The sequence below is a fragment of the Phycodurus eques genome, chromosome 2 (assembly GCF_024500275.1).
Source record: "Phycodurus eques isolate BA_2022a chromosome 2, UOR_Pequ_1.1, whole genome shotgun sequence".
In the NCBI taxonomy this organism is placed as follows: domain Eukaryota; kingdom Metazoa; phylum Chordata; class Actinopteri; order Syngnathiformes; family Syngnathidae; genus Phycodurus; species Phycodurus eques.
Genome location: NC_084526.1, coordinates 5,718,692 through 5,742,987, shown reverse-complemented (window position 1 = coordinate 5,742,987; position 24,296 = coordinate 5,718,692). Strand labels below are relative to the sequence as shown.

General features: G+C 42.0%; 1 pseudogene; it reads right to left on the bottom strand.

The window, feature by feature from the left end:
- Nucleotides 1-2,614: 2,614 nt before the first annotated feature.
- LOC133399417 (tetraspanin-9-like) lies at nt 2,615-20,725 on the bottom strand (annotated as a pseudogene).
- Between the last annotated feature and the right edge of the window lie 3,571 nt (nt 20,726-24,296).

Sequence of the window (24,296 nt, the reverse complement as noted above, 5' to 3'; positions counted from 1 at the left end):
CACCCACCCCCAAAATACGTCGAACGACACCACTAGCAGAAAGCAAAGTTTATTTTGGGGAATGCATTTTTTTTTCCGTGTCACCTGCTCCTGAATAGGATAAATGGTTTAAAAAAACAACAACAATAATTAAAAAAAAAAGGGATGGACATATTGCCATTGATATAAAACCTACATTACCTTTATATTCACAGCTTGTCAGAAAGGTATTCACAACACCGGAAACCATTTTGTAGTACTCTTGTTTTTTTTTTAATACTTGCATACACAGTAATGTCCAACAAAATGTACACGCAGATCTCTGCTGTTTGTCAACTAGATGACAACCAAATAAACAATGAGGAGAAGAAGAATGAGGCTCCAGTTTGGACCTGAAATGAAATATGAACATTTTTAGTTTAGTGCTTAGTCTGGATTTAACTCTGGTGCAGGAAAAGCTTCACTTTAAGTGAATACTGTATTATAGTATTTCTTTGGAGACAACACAGTCTAAGTCAGGGGTGCCCAAAGTACGGGCAAGGGTGCCATTTGAGGCCCACCGTCATTTTTATTTTAGTGGCCGGTGGCATTTACAAAATGAACATTTAACATGATCCCTGTCGTTTGCCTCCATTATACTACAAGCCCAATTCCAATGAAGTTTGGCCATTGTGTTAAACATTAAAAAAAAACAGAATACAATGATTTGCCAATCATGTTCAACCTATATTTAATTGAATACACTACAAAGACAAGATAAACTGATAAACGTTATTGTTTTTAGCAAATAATCATGAACTTAGAATTTTATGGCTGCAAGCTGGGACAGGATCATGTTTACAACTGTGTTACATCACCTTTTCTTTTAACAGCATTCAATAAACGTTTGGGAACTAAGGACACTAATTGTTGAAGCTTTGTAGGTGGAATTCTTTCCCATTCTTGCTTGATGTACAGCTTCAGCTGTTCAACAGTCCGGGGTCTCCGTTGTCGTATTTTATGCTTCAGAATGCTTCAAATGCTCCACACATTTTCAGGAGACAGGTTAGGACTGCAGGCAGTCTTGGATGGCAGCATATGTTTCTCCAAAACCTGTATGTACCTTTCAGCATTAATGGTGCCTTCACAGATGTGTAAGTTATCCATGCCATTGGTACTATCACAGCCCCATACCATCACAGATGCTGGCTTTTGAACTTTGCTTCCATAACAGTCCTGATGGTTCTTTTCCTCTTTGGCCCGGAGGACACGACGTCCACAATTTCCAAAAACAATTTGAAATGTGGACTCGTCGGACCACAGAACACTTTTCTACTTTGCGTCAGTCCATCTTAGATGAGCTCGGTCCCAGAGAAGCCGGTGGCGTTTCTGGGTGTTATTGATAAATGGCTTTTGCTTTGCATAGTCGAGTTTCAAGTTGCACTTACGGATGTAGCGCTGAACTGTATTTACTGACATTGGTTTTCTGAAGTGTTCCTGAGCCCATGTGGTGAAATCCTTCACACATTGATGTCGGTTTGTGATGCAGTGCCGCCTGAGGGATCGAAGGTCACAGGCATTCAATGTTGGTTTTCGGCCTTGCCGCCTACATGCAGTGATTTCTCCAGATTCTCTGAACCTTTTGATGATATTATGGACCATAGATGATGAAATCCCTAAATTCCTTGCAATTGTACATTGAGGAACATTGTCCTTAAACTGTTCGACTATTTTCTCACGCACTTGATCATAAAGAGGTGAACCTCGCCCCATCTTTGTTTGTGAATGACTGAGCAATTCAGGGAAGCTCTTTTTATACCCAATCATGGCACCCACCTGTTCCCAATTAGCCTGTTCACCTGTGGGATGTTCCAAACAGGTGTTTGATGAGCATTCCTCAACTGTCTTTTTTTTCCACCTGCCCCAGCTTTTTTGGAACGTGTTGCAGCCATAAAATTCTAAGTTAATGATTATTTGCTAAAAACAATGTTTATCAGTTTGAACATAAAATATCTTGTCCTTGTAGTGTATTCAATTAAATATGTTTAACATGATCTGCAAATCATTGTATTCTGTTTTTATTTATGTTTCACTCAACGTCCCAACTTCATTGGAATTGGGGTTGTACTGACTGTCTTCATTGGGCGGAAAAGCAGGAAAAGAAAAGACTTTCGTTCTTATGTCTCACTTCCTTGTTTCGCCACTAATGACATGTCATTCAGTAAGACATGACTACTACTTCTAATAATACTACTAATAATGTATACATTTTATAAAGAGCTTTTGTAGAATTGCAAAAACACAAAGAAACGGTTTAAACTGAAATAGTAACATGTTTTCCATTTGTAATGCCTGATAAATAAAGATAATTCATTTGCAGCATGCAGATAGGATGAATCATGGTTGTTTGCTCCACTTTCCGCACCGTGTCAAGATCAGCTTAGTACAGATTGCTTTCGTTTTGGTTTTGCATGTTGAGATGTGATTCTGCTGTTCCACAGTGCCGGGATGGATCTACTCTAGGACCATTAGCCACCCCTAAATCCTGAAAAATCTTTGAATTTTTGCTTTATTGCCTGTTTTTTGTTTTTTAAATATATACATTAAAAATAACAGAAATGCCAATCATATCTTGACCTACACCGATGGACTGGTCTTAGTGTGTTAATAAAATGTGAAGAATGTCAAAGTGACCCTTGCAGCCTTTGATTTTTTTTAATTTTGTATGTAGCTATTGGAAGAAAAGGTTTGGACACCCCTTGGTCTACACGATATCTGCTTCATGCACTCTTACTTGAGCAGCTCCACCCACTCTGAGGTGCAGAGGTGATGGACCCTGGTGAGAGACAGTGCCTTGTTAGTCACAAGTGTCCTCCTACCTACCTACCTTGTTGTTGAATATAAACCAGGTCTGACTCACTTTTCACCATGGACAGCTCAATGGTGTGGTCGGAGAAATCGTGAGGTTTACTGACAGAACACACGTGACTCCCCAAATCCTTCATTTTGACCCGCTGGATGGTGAGCGCGATGCCGCTGCTGGTGTCGCTGATGGTGTAGCCGACTGTGCAGTTCTGGAAGGCCTTGTGTTTGATGTAGTGACACAGCAGCTCATTGTGAGGACTCCTCCACTGTACAGACAGCTGAGAGGCGAGGGTGTTGTCATGGTAATGCACACACAACAGCGTAATGGGCTGACCTGGTTGACAGAGCACTTTGACAAAACTACCTGCAGACAGAAAACAACATGGATAATATATAAAATCTCAATACAAGGACGTGGTGAGATCAGTTGTTCTTTCAAAACAAATTTTACTGTACTTAAAATGAGTCTTTTTGTTCCATAATAGCAATAGTACGAATGTGCGATGCATGAATTTTGTGGACCAGGTCTACAAATAGGTGACTTTTTGAGCTTCTTTTTTGTGTTTAATGAATTTTCACACAAGAGCCAAATAAAGTCCACTCAATGACCAACAGAAGAATGTTGAGAAAATATGAACACAAAACATCCATCCATTTTCCGTACCGCTTTATCCTCACAAGGGTCGCGAGTGCGCTGGAGCCTATTGCAGCTATCTTGGGGCGAGAGGCGGGGTACACCCTGAACCGGTCGCCAGCCAATCGCAGGGCACATAGAAACAAACAACCATTTCCACTCACATTCACACCTAAGGGCAATGTAGAGTCTTCAATCAACCTACAACGCATGTTTTTTTTTTTTGGGGGGGGAGTGGGGGGATGCGGGAGGAAACCCACGCAGGCACGGGGAGAACATGCAAACTCCACACACTTTGAACCCCGGTCCTCAGAACTGTGCTGCAGATGTGCTAACCAGTCGCCCACCGTGCCGCCAGAACAAAAAACAAAGAACGTTTAAAGTGCCGTTTGTGTCCCAGAACCTACCTTCACCAATTAAGTGTAAAAGGGTGAAAGCAAAGAGGAGTGCAGCCGTCCAAGTCTGTTGAAAAGACGTTTTCTGCATTTGGCAAACGTTTCAACTATATCACCTCTGTGAGGAATATTATGAGAACCAAACAGCTAGAGTGCAAAGTTAATGGGATATCTATCACTTTTGGTTTTACTGTGTAGAATCAGTTTACAAGCTTCATGAGAGCAAATTGACTGAATCTATGGTAACCAAGCATCAAAACACTCGCAGAAATATGATCATCCAACGCAGTGGCTGTCCAACTAAAATCGCTATTTATTTATTTATTTCTTTCTATTTGCTCTATTGTTGCATATCACTTGAAATATAGCCATAACATTAGGACTACCTGACCGTAGCTATGCATTTCAACAAGCTTATCTCAAATAAAATCAAGTGTTTGATCCCATTCTTTGTGTTTTTGTGTGTTTAGTTATTGATTGTGCTAATTCCCTCCTTATTCCACTTATAGAATTAAAGAAACCGCTCAGCCAAATCAGTTTAATGTTGCAATCGTTTACAGTTTAAACATTGATACAATATGGGTACTTTTTTGTTTTGATTTTTGTTTTTACAGTGCCTTCGAAAATACAGTACTGTATTTATAACACCCTGCACAAAGATACACAGGCCTTCAGAGGTCATGTATATTTACACACATTTCACCATCTATTTCATCTGGACAATTTACAGTTTTATCAGAATTGTAGCAAAAAAAACATTTAATGCCTGAATATTTGGACACAAACTTCATATGGATTTACAAATGTCCATACACAACCGATTCTGCACTTTACCCTGCCAGGACTCATCAAATGAATTATTATCAAACATAGATTTCGTCATTGTTCACAAAGCATGTCTTAGACCTGAGTAAGTGTGAAATGTCAAACATAAAGAGTTTACACTAGAAGCAGTTTCATTGTGCTTCATTCAAATAACAAACCATCTTAGAGTAGAGTACAAGACATGCCTGACACATCCCTCAAGCCTCTCTCATATTTATCATGACGTAACCTTCAACTTCAGTTGACAAACATCACACTCACCACAAGGCATACAACAGCAGCCATTTCAATATAATTTTTTTTTATCATATCAGTGCGAGGCCGCTGCACGCCTGAAGTGTGTTGTGCTGAAAACACCACCGAGGCTGAACCGAGGTCGATAAGTGTGGGTTTGTCTCCAATGTCCTTCACAGAACATCCTCCTGGACGTTTGTCACTTCAGTGGGTTGAATCTTATCTGCAGTTCACTTTGCATTCCGGAGTTGAGTTTGTTTTTAGTTGAGTGAGTTTCTACTCTACAGTAAAAAGTGCAGATGGTCACATAATACTTCCTGTGCCCAAAGCTGAGCCACTACCCGATGTCAACTACAAAATGACATCACAATATCACTGAGACACACAGACAGTCACTGTACAAATACACCCATCATATTTTACAGTTGTGTCTTCCTTTAGCCAGTGCCCTTGCAGTGCTTGGCATGTGCTTCAGCTTGTGTGCACTATTGGATGCCTCGAAATAAACACAGTGCAAACACCATGGTGAAGAGCTGCAGGGAGAATGGGGAAAAACAGAGCTCACTCCCATGAAAAGGACCAACATTTTGCCATAAATCCATGCAGTCCCACTGAACCTGATTTTGCACATCAAAAATCTGACTCGATGAGCAAAGACTGCCCTAAATTTTTCATTCAACCAGATGAGCATCATTGAGATTAAAACTTATTTTACAAGAGCGATCTGGCCAAGCAAGGCAGCCAAAGGACAGAGTTACAACACGTCTACACGACCTACGTATTATCTGTCTGCTCTAAATTCTCCTGAGGTGTGAATGTGAGTGTGTATGCTTATTTGTCTATGTGTAACGGTGGCGATCCTGCGCCGTCCAGCCACGCCTGGGGGTATTCCGGCAACCAGTTTACTCTATGTGAAAACTCAGAGGAAGCTGAACCTGAGATGAGGGAAAGCCTGATCAATATGTTTCAAAAAGTCAGGTAGGAGGAATTCTGACTCAGTCACCGTGGCAACAGACTCTGTGACCCTGACCTGCTTGCTAGCAGCTAATGTCATCAAAAATCCTGACTTTCTACCGGTCTCCTCCCTCCTTAAGTAAACAAGGCTCGTCTGTTTCTCTGTAATCCCATCGACTTTGAAGCACAACTAAATCTAAAATGATCTGCTGGCATTCCCAGACTAATTTCTGATTGGACAGCTTTTCATCAAAGTCAGTCATGTATCTTCATAACATTCTCCGGCCATATACTGTATCTCTAAACTCACACGACTTGCTTTGACATTGGCACAAATTTTGTCTAAATCCGTTTTAGACACCAGAATGCCCATAAATGAAAAACATTTCATTATAAATACATTCCTATATGCTGCAATTTAAAGTGCAATTAAATGTTAAGTCAGTGCGTCAAATAGTAATGAAACCTCCACTTTCACTTTTGCATGAATTGGTTCTCTTTCCTTCCTTTTTTTTTAAGGAATAGATGTTCATATTACTAAACGCCCTCGTTAGCACCTCCAATTCCAAGGGGAAAGTAAGTGATATTTCTATCGGTTTCCATTATGAATCGACATACTGGGGCTCCTTTGATGATGTATTTTGCTTGTGGCCGTGAACGAGCTAAACTCAAGGTGATCGGGTTTAGATTAAGAGCATGGTGAACCTGCTTGCTGGAATACCCCTTGGGCTCAAACCAGCGACGCCACCGTGTGCTTTTCCGAGGAGTCTGGTTTTCCTAATTGCACTGCGCAATCCGGCATCCGTTACATATGTGTCTTGCGGGTGTACTCAACCTTTTGCTCAAAGTCAGCTGTGATAGGCTCCAACTTACTTGCGAGCTAAAGGCCCGCCGCACACAGAGTGATGCGTCCGAACCCAACTGAACTGTGGCGTAGTGTATGGGTTCCTGCTGCTACGAGCTTTTATGAGTGGCTGACCATCGGATCACAGATGTAACAGCCAATCAACAATGCCATGTTGCATCGCAGTTTCCAGGTATGAAGCAAGATCCAGCCAGCTGCCGCCAAGCTGTACTAATACAGTATTACACACACACACACACACAGAGTGGAACCTCGAAAAAACGGACCCCGATATAACGGATATCGGATAGAAGGGACCGTCGGGACTGCACAATGTGTACAAAAATAGTTTCCATTTGTCACTTAGACTGCCGTTGACAAAATCTGTCTGTTAAGCCGCTGTTGTTTACTGGCGCTGTGGCGCAATGCTGTCAGAGAATTTGACTGACGGAATGATTTCTGGGTCACAGATATACAAAAAAATAGATACAATTCCATAAGATGTGCCTCCCGTGCCTATGTGGTGGCCATGTTGGATGTTGGGCAGTGACGTGGCAGCGATGTCATGATGGTTATTTCCATTGTCTATTGTGCAGCGCAGAGAGAAAGAGCTGCATTGTGGCAGTGTTAACTGAGAAATACAAAACAGAAATCTCTGGAGTCCGGAACAGGCTATTTTTGGTACAGTAACAGTTTTTATTTATCAAGCCGTTCGCCTTTGGCAACGGATTTGGAACTAGGAAGCACACAAATTTCTGGCGGCTCATGAACGCGACTCACCTATGATGAGTACTGTACAATGAGTCTACAATGTCACCATGACCAAGCACACCAGCGTGGTAAGTTTGGATAAAATATGAAACATTTTCAAGCTTTTTTAAATATTTATTTTCAATAACTTTGTACTATACTGAGCGTTTTAGGCTAAAACTACAAAACAATAATTTTGTACTGTACAGTAATATGGGAGCCACCCCCTGCCCCTATTAATCTGTTCTGTTCTATCGAGGTTCCACTGTGTATACAGCGGCTGAAATAAGTATTTAACATGGTCACCATTTTTCTCACGAAATACATTTCCAGAGGTGGTATTGACATGAAAATGTCACCAGATGTTGGGAACAACCCAAGTAATCCATACATACAAAGAAAGTACAACAAATAGGCTAAGAAATTAAGTCACATGTAATAATGTGTCATTTCACATTATTACACGTGACTTAATTTCGTAGTTATTATTTAGTTAGTTACGTGTAATAATGTGAAATGACTGTAGCATATATAGGTTACATAAAAATGTAATTAATTTAGGAGAAAATAATGAGCTGGAAGCGACGCCTGCGTTACTTCCGGTTTAGCATAATTTTAGATTACAGCGTTATAAATCAAGCTATTTTATCTAATAAAAGGGGCATTTTATGTGGATAAAATTTAGGGAAAGTGACGAGAAACCGTTTTATCAGTCTTCTAATCTGAAGGTTGTTACACTTTCTGAAATTTTGATAAAGAGTACAAGACGGCCAGAGCCCAACCACACACAACAATGCAGGTAGTGAACATTTATAGAAAATCTTATGAGATCTAACATGGGGAATCTACATAAGGGAAATAATGCAGGAAAACAAAACATAACAAAACAAAACAAACAAAGGACAGACAAACATTGGCAAAGGAAACTGACTTGTGATGTGAGGGTGGAATGAGCGTGTCGTGACAATGCATATAGCTGGGGATTCCTGTTCTCGTTAATTTCAACCCAAATATGCACTAATGTATTCGTGTTGTGGGGTGAAACATTTCATCTGGTTCAGTTGACAACAGATTCGACATCAGACATGTTCAAGTGCAGAAATACAGGCACTAGTGGCATTCATGTAATCCTTTCTTTGCAATGACAGGTTCAAGACGCCTATTGTATGGAGAAACTAGTCGCATACATTGCTCTGGTGTGATTTTGGCCCATTCCTCCACACAAGCAGTCTTGAAGGTTCAGTGAGCTTCTTTTATGGACCTTGAGTTTCAGTTCTTTCCATAGATTTTCGATTTGATTCAAGTCAGGTGATTGGCTCCGCCATTCTAACAGCTTTATTTATTTTTTTTTTTAAACGAATTGAGGGTTTCCTTGGCAGTATGTTTTGGATCATTATCCTACTTAAATGTCCATCCTTGTTTCATTTTGATCATTCTCGTAGATGGCAGCAGATTTTTGTCAAGAATGTCTCGGTACATTTGCCCATTCATCCTTCTTTCAACAATGTGAGGTTTAACAGTACAATTTGCTGAAAAGCAGCCCCACACCATCATGTTCCCACCTCCGAACTTTACTGTTGGTATAGTGTTTTAGGATGCAGTGCCATTTCTCCTCCAAACATGGTTAGAATTATAGCATCCGAACAGTTAAATTTTGCTCTCATTCGATTATAGACTATATTGTTATAGTTGGACTTGTTCAAATGTTGTTCAGAAAACTTGAAACGAGCATTGACATGCTTGTTATTTTCAGCAATGGGGTCTTGCGTGGTGAGGGTGCATACAGGCCATGGCGGCAGAGTGCATTATTCACTGTTTCCCTTGTGACAACAGTACCTGCTAACTCCAGGTCTTTTTGAAACTCTCCACAGGTGGTCCTTGGCTCTTGGACAACTCTTCTGATTTTTCTTTGCACTCCTCTGTCAGAAATCTTGCAAGGAGCACCTTATTGAGGCAAATTTATGGTGGTATGATTGGCTTTCCACTTATGAAAATTGGGCCCAACCGTGCTCACTGGAACATACAGACGCTTAGATATGCGCCTGTCACCAAATTCATCGTTATGTTTTGCAACAATAAGTTTGCCATGGTCTTGAGACAGATCTTTGCTCTTACCCATCATGAGATGTGTCTTGACTCACACCTTGGCAATGAGACCTTTATCTAGGCCATCAATTACGACTGAAACAGCTGATATTCATTTACACTGACAATGGGCTGGATTGCTCTTTGATTATTGATAGATTTTAGGTGCTGTCTTGGCTTTCCATGCCTTTTTTCTTCATGTGTTCAATACCTTTTCCCTGTGTCATTTCACATTATTACACACAACTTAATTTCTGATCTTATTTGTTTTACTTTCTTTGTATGTATGGATTACTTGGGTTGTTCCCAACACGGCGGAACTGGTTAGCACAACTGCCTCACAGTTCTGAGGACCCGGGTTCAAATCCGACCTCGCCTGTGTGGCGTTTGCATGTTCTCCCCGTGCCTGCGTGGGTTTTCTCCGGGTACTCCGGTTTCCTCCCACATCCCAAAAACATGCATGGTAGATTGATTGAAGACTCTAAATTGCCTCTTGGTGGGAATGTGAGTGCGAATGGTTGTTTGCTTATATGTGCCCTGTGATTGGATGGCGACCAGTTCATGGTCGAGCCCGCCTCTTGCCCAACAGCCCAGCTTGCCCACAACCCTAGTGAGGATAAGCGGTACGGAAAATGGATGGACGGACAATATATCTAACTATATCTGTAATTGTACTTGTGGCTAAAAAGTGATGAGTGGAGAGTCTCGTTCACAGAAATGCCCGAGTACAGTCAATGAATTGGGCAATCATTGCCAATAGCCTGTAAAATACTGTATCCCCACTCTGTCCTTTTATTTCTTGTCGGTTTCCTCAATTGCGCCATGTTGTTTTCCCAATAAAAAAATCATTCACTTAGTATCTGTGGTGCGTCAAAAAGAAGTGTTTTCTGAAAAGAACACCGGGGGTCACAGTTTTTCTGTTGCAGCTCGTTGGTACGTGTGCAAGCACAGATATGAATCGGTAGATACGACATGTCCATTTTGAGCTCTGTGCTGACGGCGACGCTAAACTTGGGAGGTCAAAGTGGGCATCGCATTCCACGTGTGTGGACGGCAAGAAAACCAAGGATGCCAGTACATTGTTCCGGAGACGGTTGCGTAAAACGTCGTACAATTACGACAAGGGAACTGGAAGGGCCTTTCACATGTACATTTAAAAAAAAACTTTTGAAAAAATATTGTACATTGATTGCATACACTTTGGCGTTGACAAAAAAGTAAATGTCAAAATTGGTTAAGAAATGAGCAAGTTATGATTTAATTTCATTGTTCGTGCATTGCCTTCTATGGGCACGTCGCCCTCTCCAACATGGCTGCTACATTGCCATGCCGGTTAGCCGGGCTGCTATGCGTGCTGGCGTATCTAGTGTTCATATCAATAAGTGCAGGGGCCAAACCATCGCCCAATTTGCAGGTCCGAGTCACAGTATATGTTTTTCATGGTTATCCAGTTCAATCGCTTTCGGCCACATCACTCGGTGTGGGGCGGGCCTAATGAAAATACGCATTGTAGAAAATGGATGAATATTATTTGTTTGGATTCTGAAACCAAACAGTATTGTTATGGAGAGAACACATACCTCAATGTTCAGCACCACAAGGGTGAGCACTCCTGCTGTGTAAATGTACGTCTCAAAGTAATCCATCATTGCAGAGTAACAACCCTGCAATAATGAAAATAATAATAATTCTAATAATATAATAATATAATAATAATGGTCCGGAAGATCATATAGTGTCTATTTATTGTGATATATATCTAAGTAGCCTAGTCATTTTATTTACATCAATCAATACTTCACACAAATTGAGTTAATTCATTACAATACAAAAACCTTTTGGCATTTATTACTGTCAAGTAACACAGAACTAAACAAATACGGATGACTGCTGATATGTACAGTTGTGCTAATAAGTTTACATACCCTGGCAGAATTTGTGAAATATTGTTTTTTCAACTATGACAGGTGACTAAACAAGGACCATCTTGTTATTTTCCTTAGGGTTATGTTTTGTTTATTGATTGTGCTTTTCTGAAATGCCTGACAGTTTAATTTGAATCCCATTAAAAATATAATTAAATGTGTTTTGTCGAATTCTTCAGGTTTTCTTTAAAGAATGGTACACATCTTACAAATGCTTCCCAGGTTATCAAATCAATGAGTACAACGGTGTAATGTTCTCTCATTTACTACAAATGAACGTTATACGTGTTCAAATAAAGTGCTTAACTATAAACATTTGAGTTTCCCCTTTTTTGTTTCGCGTCTCGACACAACAATGAAGTCTCAAACAATTTACATATTTTAATTGAATAAATGTTAACAACGGCGGCACGGTGGACGACTGGTTAACTCTTCTGCCTCACAGTTCTGAGGACTCGGGTTCAAATCCGGCCTCGCCTGTGTGGAGTTTGCATGTTCTCCCCGTGCCTGCCTGGGTTTTCTCCGGGTACGGCGGTTTTCTCCCACATCCCCAAAACATGCATGATAGTACCCCGCCTCTCGCCCAGAGATCGCTGGGGTAGGCTCCAGCACGCCCGTGACCCTAGTGAGGAGAAGCGATATGGGAGATGAATGAATGAAATGTTAACAATTAAGCAGTTTTAGAGGTTATGTTTTCTGAAAACTTTTTATGTTTTGTCTTATAATGGCGTCACTCATGTATGCCCGTTTATGAAGAGCTCTCAGTGGGAAGCTCTTACTGAAAAGTATCCTCGAAACAAAAATGACTCTGGCCGTTCTATTTTAATTATTTTGGAGAGCAACATTTGTTCCCAGTTTTCTCTTCCTTTATCGGTCATTTCTGAACTTTAACTCACATTACTTTCCTGCTGTTATCTTTTGTTCTCTCCCTCCCCTGCTATGGGTCTTTTCGTTCTTTCTCTGGTCTGCGGGCTGTCAATGTTAACGCCTGAGTTGAAGACTTTCTGATTATTCTTGACCTATGTTGTTACACACCACAGTAAATAGACAACTTGTAAATAAATTCAAACGGAATACGTGTGTCTGTGTTCTACAACTTAAACACACCCCTCTGGATCTAGTCACTCTGATCATTTGTACTCCTTGAGACATCATACAACCCCTTTTTTATTATCCTCTCCATTTGAAGGCCTTTTCCACCATCCTGTGGCATCTATAGGCATTTACAAACCACTATGGGGGCGTCAATTACTCATGGATACTCAAGTCGCAGCAAGTCCCTATCCTCCGTGAATAGCAAGGGTTCACTGTACTATCATTTTCTGAGGGTACAAATTGAAGATACACCCTTAGTAAACTTTGATTTATTCATTCATTCATTTTCATCCATCCATCCATTTTCTGAGCCGCTTCTCCTCACAAGGGTCGCGGGAGTGCTAGAGCCTATCCCAGCTATCATCGGGCAGGAGGCGGGGTACACCCTGAACTGGTGGCCAGCCAATCACAGGGCACACATAAACAAACAACCATTCACACCTACGGGCAATTTAGAGTCTTCAATCAACCTACCACGCATATTGTGGGGATGTGGGAGGAAACCGGAGTACCCACAGAAAACCCACGCAGGCACGGGGTGAACATGCAAACTCCACACAGGCGAGGCCGGATTTGAGCCCGGGTCCTCAGAACTGTGAGGCAGATTTAATTCTATGTAATTATAGAATTATTGAGAGCTGCAGATTGATAGATAAAATAGGTAAAGTGGCTAAGCAGAGACATTCAAATGCTGTTTATCATCGTTTCGCCAGTATTGTACCATTTCTTCTTCATTTCAGATACTCCCCATTGTCTCAGAAGCCACTGACAAACAGTATCTATACACTGACCTTGTTGTTCTGAAAGGCAGGGTTTCCACTGACACACTGCAACATGCTGACTTGCGCCATGTGTCCTTGGTAGCTGCTCCCCTGGCAACAAGCATCAGGGGTCATCTTGTTGGGGTTGAGGAGCCTGAAGAGACCCACATCGAAGTCCTCAGGGCCACTGACACCACAACAGTCAAACTGTAATCAAGAAATACAGGGGATGGTTGAGCGCAAAGTAGACTAATTGAAAAGGTGATTTAAAAACAAAAAAGATGCTGTACTATGGTCAGGATGGTGTTCCATGTAGAGGTGAAGACTTCAGTGGTGCTATAACCTTGATAGTGGTGTTTTAGCTCCCGTGTGAAATACTCTCTGGTTAAATGAGCAGACAAAAAGTAACAGGAATGGGTTACAAGACAAGGCACACAAGGAGGCAAATTACTTGTGTGTCTTGTCACATACCAACATACCAATTGAGCTGATTCTGATTAACAAACAAAACAAATATACTTGGCCACTTGACCTCAAACACTTTATACATTTATATATACACAACCAATGTATACATACTGTATATACTGTGTAGTTAGTGTCGTGAACTCTTTGTTCACTGCTCTCCGTAAAAGTGAATTGATCCAAAGACTACCACTACTACTTACATGCTCCCTGAAGAAGAAAGCCAGGATGGCAGCTGCCAGCTCAGCCAGGAAGATTAAAAGAATGAATATGAAGAACTATAGTCAGGGGGGGGGGAAAAGTCATGTTACCCATTGAGTGCTATGTTCTATTGAAACACTAGGATCACTCTGAACAAATGCTTTATTTCATCAATGTTTCATACAGACAGTATCTCATGGTATAAAACAAAACCTGCATCATGCTTGTGAGATTGAAACCTTCTCAACTCCTCTAGATGGCATTCTTGTACTGTCTCAAACTGGTCTTATGTAATTTAATATTTTTAAGCGTGTGAGGAGTGCCTCTGGAAATTGCCAACACATTTGCACATTTTCAATGCATCTTTACATTAGTCAAATGTCTTGTTGCTTGTATCTCTATGTCTCAGTGATAGTCAGTTGACACCCTAAAAAAAACTGTTCAAATGCACATATCTTTGTCATGAACAACAGTGTGTGATGTGAATGAATATTAATGCAGTGTCCCACTTGTCTTGAGCTCTGGAACAAAAGACAAATGTGCACAGCGATGGACGGAGATCTCCACTACTTTGAATGTACCAGGTTGGTTGAAAGTGGTAGAAATGTGTGAGCATTTAGCATTTTTAGCAATAAAAATGTTAGTTTAAAATAAAACACAGCATAGTCACTTGTATCACATCTTCAACTCCTTAGTGACCTGTACATATTCCCGAGCTGCGGCCTACTTTACGTCCAAAACAGTGGGAAAAAGCACCAGGCTACTTCGTGTTTAGTCACTTAGCAACCACCGGCAATATGGGCAAGCTTGCGCCATGCCACCATCAAAAATTCAACTTTAGTTTCATCTGTCCACAGAACATTTTGCCAGTAGTGCTGTGGAACATCCAAGTGCTCTTTAACAAATGTCAAACATACGACACTGTTGTTGTTTTTTTAGACAGCAATGACTTCCTCTTGGTGTTCTCCCATGAACCTCATTCTTGTTTAATGTTTTATGTGTGGTAGATTTGTCAACCGAAATGTCGGCATGTGGCAGTGATTTCTGTAAGTCTTTATCTGACACTCTAGGGACCTGACTTTGATTACCTCTTGGAGAATCAGTAGCCTAACAGTTCACTTACTTTTTCATTCCACTGTACATCTAAAAAAAACAATAGTAAAATCTGCAATATAGCAGGATTGTGCTAGATGAACCATGGTTATATATATATATATATATATATGTATATATGTATGTATATATATATATATATATATATATATATATATATATATATATATATATATATATACATACATATATATATGTATATATATATATATATATATATATATATATATATATATATATATATATATATATGTATATGTATATACATATACATATACATATACATATATACATATATATATAATCCCGGCCCTGCCTGTGTGGAGTTTCCACCGGTTTCCTCCCGCATCCCCAAAACATGCAGCGTAGGTTAATTGAAGACTTTAAATTGCCCGTAGGTGTGAATGTGAGTGCAAGTGGTTGTTTGTTTCTATGTGCCCTGCGATTGGCTGGCGACCAGTTCAGGGTGTACCCCGCCTCTCGCCCACAGTCAGCTGGGATAGGCTCCAGCATGCCCGTGAGCATATTGAGGATAAGCGGTATAGAAAATGGATGGATGGATTTTTATTTTGATGGTAAAATGACTCGAAAGGACTCAAAACTCAAAGTGTAGGACTTGAGACTTCAACTCAGGAGATGCCTGTCTCAACTTGGGAGTTGACTCGGGACTGGAGGACAAAGACTAGAGACTTACCTTTGCCTTGCAATGACTTGGTCCCACCTCTGTTACGTATGTGTGTTAAAACCAGTTTTTGGTTTATATATTATATTTATATTATAGTTTAATTTTACAATACAGTGCTATTTTGTTCTTTATTAAAACAAGTAACAAACAAACAAAAAAAGGGTGTAAGAGATTAATGACATTTCCATTAATTTCAATAATTTGAGTTACAAGTAACCATCTGCACCATGATGGTTACTTTCAGGATGACAGATGACTTCCACTGTTCATTTGATGTGAAGAGACACAACAAGCAGGACAGGAAAATGCATGATGACACAGTGTCAGCAACAGTTGCTGTCACTTGTGAGAATGTGCCCATGGCAGTGTGTCCCTGTGGGATCGTATCACACATGGAGGGACACTGGCTGCTGATGAAGTGGGCATGTTGATGTAAGCGGGGCCCACAGTGGGGGTGTGAAGTGGACCAAATGTGCACTTAATGGTGTTTACCAGTTGGAGATGACATAAAGCCACCTGGCACATCCAAGGCAGTGAAACAGTTTGGTTTGAATCAATTTGAATCAAATCTAATGGGGTGGCCCCTGTGAAACATGATACAACATGCTTATTTTAAATGCTGAAATCTACATATGATAACAAACCTTTCAGTCACAATGTTTCAAAAAGAACACAGCCTCAAATCTTGTGTTGAGTTCATTTTGGAAATTCACACACACCATTTTAATTTAAAGGTCAGAGGACAAAGATTTTTTAATGTTTCTTGATAACTCTAAAACCCCTTTACAAACCACATCTGCCACTTTGAAGTGACTATAAAGCAGATATACAGCAGTTAAATCGATAAATATGATGCAGAATATGCGCCTTCTGCTTTTTGCATCCAGGGCCTTCCATTCGTTGTCTCCTTCCGGCGCTGTGACGTCACACAACCCAAACATCCTGTTCATTCTGCATTGTGTGCTATTGTTTAATGCTGTTGTTCCCGTCCTTGTATATTTTGTTGTCGTATGATTTAACGATGTCACAATGGTTTATTGTGTGGCATTTGGTTGTACAAATGGTTCAGGCAGTGGCAAAAGGTTTTTTTTGGCTTTCCAAGTGAAAAAGGAATACGTGACCAGCGGATAGGGAAAGTCAATCGACAGGGGAAGAAACGTGGTCAGCTATGGATGCCTCGCAAGAATTCCAAACTGTGCTGATCACTTCGAACCGCCGTGTTTTGAGAAAGGCTTAGCAGAAAGCATTGGATACAGAAGCCGAGGCTCAAACCAGGTGCAGTGCCAACTATTTTTCCTATGGCCATCAGGACTTCAACAGCCAGCAACAGAACTAAATCTCGCAGCCGCCGCAGTGCTGCGGCGAAGTGGCGCAGACAAGAGGTGAGGATTTCCTTGTATATACCTACGACTCTATTATGGTTACTATGCATTCCTTGTATATACCTACGACTCTATTATGGTTACTATGCACTGGGGAGTGGGAAAAAAAAAGGTTGAGGTTCTCCACTTTTTGTGAACAACTGTGTGATTAAATAGTACAACAGTTTAAGTATGTTTCTGAACATTAGTGGTGGGTAAGTGAAGCATTGAGGCTTTCCTAAAGTACACTTCTTTATACCCGCGCGGGCAGCGACCGCGCTGACGTCACTGCGGCTATCCCATGCGCAGTTTGCCTTTATACTGAGCCCAACCCACGCGCGCTGTTTTGAAAATGTGCTGCAGTTCTCCTCCAAGTCAGGCGTGTCGCTACGGCTGGTATTGGTTAGCACACCACAGGGTGGAGTTTCCTCTGCATTTTATGACCATTTCCGGTAGCCGTTTTTCCTATCCTTTCCAGAACAAGGAACAAAGCAACAACAATGGCGACCAGTACCTGCTAGAACAAATTGACCAAGATGACCAGATGATACGTTTAATCAATCAAGAATGTGGTGGCATAAGTGGTATGTGGAACCAAGGGGAACGCTGAGTATGTCATCATAGCATGTGACAGAAACGGACCAATCATGAGAGATGATCTCCTCGGCATTCTACGCGCAGCAACAATTTTTGCCGTGTTCGCGTCAAGTGCCGCATAGGGGCCGCGCAGCCCAATGAGTCAGTCACATAATGCAATGCGGGCGCTGTCGGCCGCGCGAGCGCGGGAGTATAAGGACGCCTTAACAATTGTGCTGAAAAAGATTCAAAGCTTCAAGGCTTCAGTGAAGGTGACATCTGGTGGACAACTGAAGCCATAGCAACCTCCAAAGAGCACGACTGAAGCACTGACACTGTTTCCCATGACAGCAATAAAAGTTCAGAAAAGTCTGTAAAAGTCTGTACTCTAAAACACATTTCATTTGCAATTAAACCCAAAGAATAATTGCAAATTATATTAAGGGTTAAATGTTGGTTAAGGGTTTATCTAATCTCAGTCCCCAAATCTCTATCTCCTCAGTACCCCATTTTGAAGCATAACGATGCATCTTATATAGCTCGTATGGCACCAAACCACGCACATCAAATCTGTCAAACCTGTCAAGCTGTCATTGGCTCAGAATGCAGTGAAACGCCATGAGCCAAGACTATGAGCCAATGAAAAGCTTCGAAACATTTTGAAGGAATGAACTGCGAAGTGAAACACGACACTGGTGTTTTGATACAAGCTCCGACACAGGGTTTTGAATCACTCCGCTTGAGTAAGACCGACACAAGCTCAAAAGCCTCGGTATCATTTGCGCATCACTACTGAACATATAATTGCAAGTAATGTGATATATGGTTTTATTGTGTAACTCGTTTGTGCGTAAACATCCAGCTTTATTGCAGGAGGATAAAATTTAAATCAGATAAGGGGGTGGGGGTGTGATGCAGGAAAGCTCCCAGCAAGGTGCATGTGGAGGCCACAGGGAACATCTGTTGGAGACAACAATGGCTACAAAGGGTTGCTGTAAACTTTATGAGAAGCAAGAATGTGGAGACAGCGTCTGGCGCCACCGGCAAATGGGCATCATTCAATCTTTGTAGGTAGTTATTTCCCATTATTGCTTGATGTACAGCTTCAGCTGTTCAACAGTCCGGGGTCTCCGATGTGGTATTTTACACTTCATAATGCGCCACATATTTTCAATGGGAGACAGGTCTGGACTGCAGGCAGGCCAGTCTAGTACTCGCATTCTTTTACTACGAAACCACGCTGTTGTAACACGTGCAGAATGTGGTTTGGCATTGTCTTGCTAGAATAAGCAGGGGTGTCCATGAAAAAGATGTTGCTTGGATGGCAGCATATGTTTCTCCAAAACCTGTATGTACCTTTCAACATTAATGGTGCCTTCACAGATGTGTAAGTTACCCATGCCATTGGCACTAACAAAGCCCCATACCATCACAGATGCTGGCTTTTGAACTTTGCGTCCATAGCATAACAGTCCGGATTGTTCTTTTCATCTGTGACCCGGAGGAAACGATGTCCACAATTTCACAAAACAATTTGAAATGTGGACTCGTCGGACCACAGAACACTTTTCCATTTTGCATCAGTTCATCTTAGATGAGCTCGGGCCCAGAGAATCCGGTGGCGTTTCTGGGTGTTATTGATATATGGCTTTTGCTTTGCATAGTAGAATTTCAAGTTGCAATTACGGATGTAGCGCCGAACTGTATTTACTGACATTGGTTTTCTGAAGTGTTCCTGAGTTCATGTTGTGATATTCTTTACACATTGATGTCGGTCTTTGATGCAGTGCTGCCTGAGGGATCAAAGGTCAAGGGCTTTCAATGTTGGTTTTCGGCCTTGCCGATTACATGCAGTGATTTCTCCCGATTCTCTGAACCTTATGATGATATTATGGGTCGTATATGATGAAATCCCTAAATTCCTTGCAATTGTACATTGAGGAACATTGTCCTTAAACTGTTCGACTATTTTCTCACGCACTTGTTCACAAATAGGTGAACCTCGTCCCATCTTTGCTTGTAATGACTGAGCAATTCAGGGAAGCTCCTTTTATACCCAATCATGGCACCCACCTGTTCCCAATTAGCCTGTTCACCTGTGGAATGTTCCAAACAGGTCTTTGATGAGCATTCCTCAACTTTCTCAGTCTTTTTTTCCACCTGTCCCAGCTTTTTTGGAACATGTTGCAGCCATAAAATTCAAAGTTAATAATTATTTGCTAAAAACAATAAAGTTTATCAGTTTGAACATTAAATATCTTGTCTTTGTAGTGTTTCAATTAAATGTAGGTTGAACATGATTTGAAAATAGCAACGCCCTAACTTCATTGAATTGGGGTTGTAGAAGTGTGTGGGCAAAGTAGAAAAAGGAAAAGTTGGACACTGCAGGGTGGATGGAGAAAAGAGATTTGAATAAGAAAATAGAAGACAATGAAAAATTGAGGAGAAATGTTCACGAGATATGTGCGGTGTCCACAGCCATGGCAGCTGTTCGGCGAAAAAGACCGACAAATTGACCCACTAAATCCAATTACGGACCTTCCCAAGAGCGGCCCCCCAGTGACTTCCCTTTATCCGGCTTTGCCGGTCGAGGGAGCCGCTCAAAACACAGGGGAAGTAAAACTCCCATCAATCCCGGACGAGCCCCCAGTGTACAAGTGGCATTAATTTTTTTTAGTTTTTACAGAAACGGCTGCCCGGACTGGTTGCTGTCGGTGAAATGTGGATCTTGGCGCTGCAAAAGTTGACGGATAGCATAGGCGTGTGTTGACGTAGTGAGATTGATTTGCGCCTGTTGCATTTCGGTTCATCAATCGGATGATATTTTGACACGGTTTGGTCTGAATAATAATAATAATAATAATAATAATAATAATAATAATCTCAAACCTGAAATCTTACTTGCCCCCTTTTGCTCCTCCAGTGTTTGCGGTCATCCGTGACATGTTCCCGTCCTCCTTGCTGACAGTGCTGAAGCTCCCGTACTTCAAACCTCTCATATCCGGATCCCAGTTCTCATTTCGAAAATTTAATCTGTCCAAGTATTTGGACAGATACGACAGGGTCGCATCCCTCCCGTCTTAGGGAGGGAAATGTTATTTATAGAATTGCTTTGCTTGACACATTGCCAGCTTAAGTTAGGACTGAATTTATTAAGGACCCGGATCTCATGAAAGGGGGAGCTAGCTCGTTTAATCGTTATGTGTCTCACCATTTTAAACTTTTTGTCGACAGACACCACAAATCATCAGACGAGGTAAAGGACATGCAGGAACAACTTTTGAAGTTACAATTGGCCCAGGCCCGAAAAGTGGCCACTGACAACAAACAAAAAACGGAGAAAAGGTCAGTTAGATGATAAACAAAGATTGTTTATAAGAAATGAAGACAATGAGACGCAACAGGAACGCAGACAACAGGGAGGGGCACCTAAGGCCTCTGCTCCTCTCTTATCTGGCCCTGCGGGGGAGGAGAAGCCTCCAGCATATACTGGCTCACCTCCACTTTCTGTAAACAAGAATGTGATAAGCCTTTATTCGCCTCTGCCAGCCAGACCAGCACATACAAGAGGTAAAATTGGAGCAGAATTATGGGTGGAGTATTAAGTCCAGACACCTCTCCCAAATTGCAAGATTAACTGAAGGGGACTTGTATCCCACGATCGAAGTGGCAAATCCTGCATATAAAGGTGAAGGAGGCAGAAAAGGTAGTACAATTCTTGTTTACAGACCTTGGTCAAAAGAAGAGCGTGTGAAAGGTGGAAAGCTTAACACCCTACAAAAGAGACAGAAGAGTGGTGCCGTGATATGAAACAACTGGTTAGTACATATCATTGAAATGGAATGAGATCAGAAGTAAAAGAGTGGATTAAGAAACATGGTTTAAACCTGGCCACTCAAGGGTTGGATGAGTTCATGAATCATGCTAGACATGCTGAAAGTGTAGCACGAAATAAAAATAAGTAATTTTTTTTTAAAAAAGGGGAAAAAATGGATGCAGAAAAGCAGATGTGGAAGGAGCAGGGGTCAACTGGGGGACGAGGCAGGAGTCGTGGTAGAGGATCTACCAACGGGGGCACAGGAAGCGCTCGCCGACCTCCACCGAACCAAGCATGCTTCAACTGTGGTCAGCATGGACACTGGTATCGTCAATGTACCCCACTGATGCAACAGCGACCTCCAGTGGAACACGGAGGGGCACCACCTCAAAGAGGAGGCTACAGAGCTACATGCGGCAGAGGTGGACGCAGCCCGGCACCCTGGCAACAGCATCCGCAGCAGGCTCCACAGCAACAACAGCCATCTAGCCAGTTCTACTGCGACAAGGACAATTACCAATAGGGAAGCCTGGGGACAGAGGAAAGGCAGAGCCTCTTATCTCGGCTAAGGTGGACAAGACGGACATCCACATGCTAGTGGACACAGGTGCCACATATTCATCTTTATGTTAACCACTTCCCGCATCCAACCACTCAGGGAAGACGACCACCTTAATCAGCTTTGCAGGGGTGCCCATGAGTCTGCCGATTTCGACATCATTAAAGACTGAAATTGCTGGACAGACACATGAACATCAGTTTGTCCTGATGAAACCAGTGAATCTGATGGGCAGAGATCTGCTTATCAAAACCAAAACTACTATCCTTTGCAGCCCGGACGGACTGACGATACAGTTCCCAGATGGGACCGTGTTGAACTGTAGACGGAAATTGTCCGCCAGATGGAACATGGTGCAACATGAACTCCCGGAAGCGACGGCTGACATTTATTGGGCCCGACTTCAACCAGAAACAAAAGGCGGGAGGCGGCGTCTACTCGGCCTTCCTGCGGTGGAAGCCCTGGATCGACTCTCTTGCCTCCTACAGCCCTCCGATCGATCCCCTCCATCTCACACTGTACTATGATAAAATTGACGATTTGGTTTACAGAGAAGCCTTTAAGTCAATACAGGATGAAAACTGGATGCTCAATAGTAAAGGTATTTACATAGGGAAGCAAGGTGTGGCAGCTGTTGAACTCGCTGCCGGACTCACTGTGGTCCGAGGGCCCTGCCGATGGGGGACTACGTACATCCATGACTCCAGAAACGTTCGAGGTAGACCCGACTGCTTTTGTTAATGTGCCGTAGTACCCCTGTAAACAAGAGGCCGCTGCAGACATCGCGGAGACCAAAATTCTGACTTCCAAACGCTTTGGTCCACAAATGATTTTTGTGCTGCAGAACTCAAGCTGCAGAACTGCTGGCCATGTGCAGGGCGCTGGAGTTATCTGAAGGTCAGAGTGCTACTATTTATTAATGATGCGGCTGATGCCGCGGCTAAAAAAGTATCAGGCTATCAAACGGATGCTGAAGGTAATCATGTTGTTAAAGAGGATCATTTGATTGACTTTCTCCCTACAGTAACGGTTGATGTAGTGAGCGACATCCAAGAGGCGGCGCCAGAGGAAGACAAACGTAAGTGGCAAAAGAAAGATGCTGAGTATGACGACAAGGAGAAGCTGTGGTTTGGCCCGACGAGATGCCCTAGGAGACTGGTGTTACCTACAGGAAAGTTCATGCGGTTAGTGGTTGAGGAAGCACATGCCCCGACACATGAGAGTTATGTGACAATACTGAACAAGCTGCCCTTTTGGTGGCACCCTGATCTTCTGCGTAAGGTAAAAGAGTTTTGTGTTTCTTGTAATATATGTCTGAATTTCAGTGTTGGCCCTACAACGAAGAGGGTGCTGCAACACACTGAGATGGGCCGATGCCCGAATGATGTCGTAGTAATGAACTAAACCGATATGTTAGTCCCAGTCCAAGGAAAAAGGTACCTATTAATGATTGTCGACACTTTTTCTGGATGGCGCGAATCCTATCCTTGTGTAAAAGAGGACGCGGCGTACTCAATATAAAGTCAACCCTAGAACGATGATAAATAAAATTATAGGAATTTTATATGTAAATATTTATAAAGCGCTTTAAAGGGTACCCATTATATTTATTACATAAATAGATAAAGTATACGTATTGTGTGGATACATAGGTATGCACACGATATTCTGGAAGATAAATTAAATAATAGATCAATTAAGCCGTGTGCCTGGTGGATGTGATCACGGCAGAGTTGCGTTGTGGGTTTTTACTTCCGGGTTGGTGGAGCGGACCAGCCGCGGTTCTGCGTGCCCGGAGAAGCAGCCTGAAAACAGTACCGGATGTTTTTGTTGTCAGAAAAGGCTTCGGTGTATGAATAAAGGAATTTGTGGAGCCGCGGATGTGTTATGGCACCTTTACAACCCGATCAGAGAGGGCTGCTGTAAGACAAGGCGTTCCCGGTCCGCTTCGGGCTGCACGCGGAGTTTGAATGATTGGCATGCAAGTTCCTGTCTGAGATGGTGTGTATGGTATCTGGGTGATGTGGAAAATAATAAGTGGACGACTGTATTTTAGTGTGTTACGAGTGACATGAGTGTGCGTGGAGAGACAACAGTCGCAGCAAGCTGGCTAAATGTTTTCGATGGATGGCCTGGATGTGGCTAAAAGTGATGTAAAGGAGTTTTGGAAGTCGGAAAGGGGGAATGCGAAAGA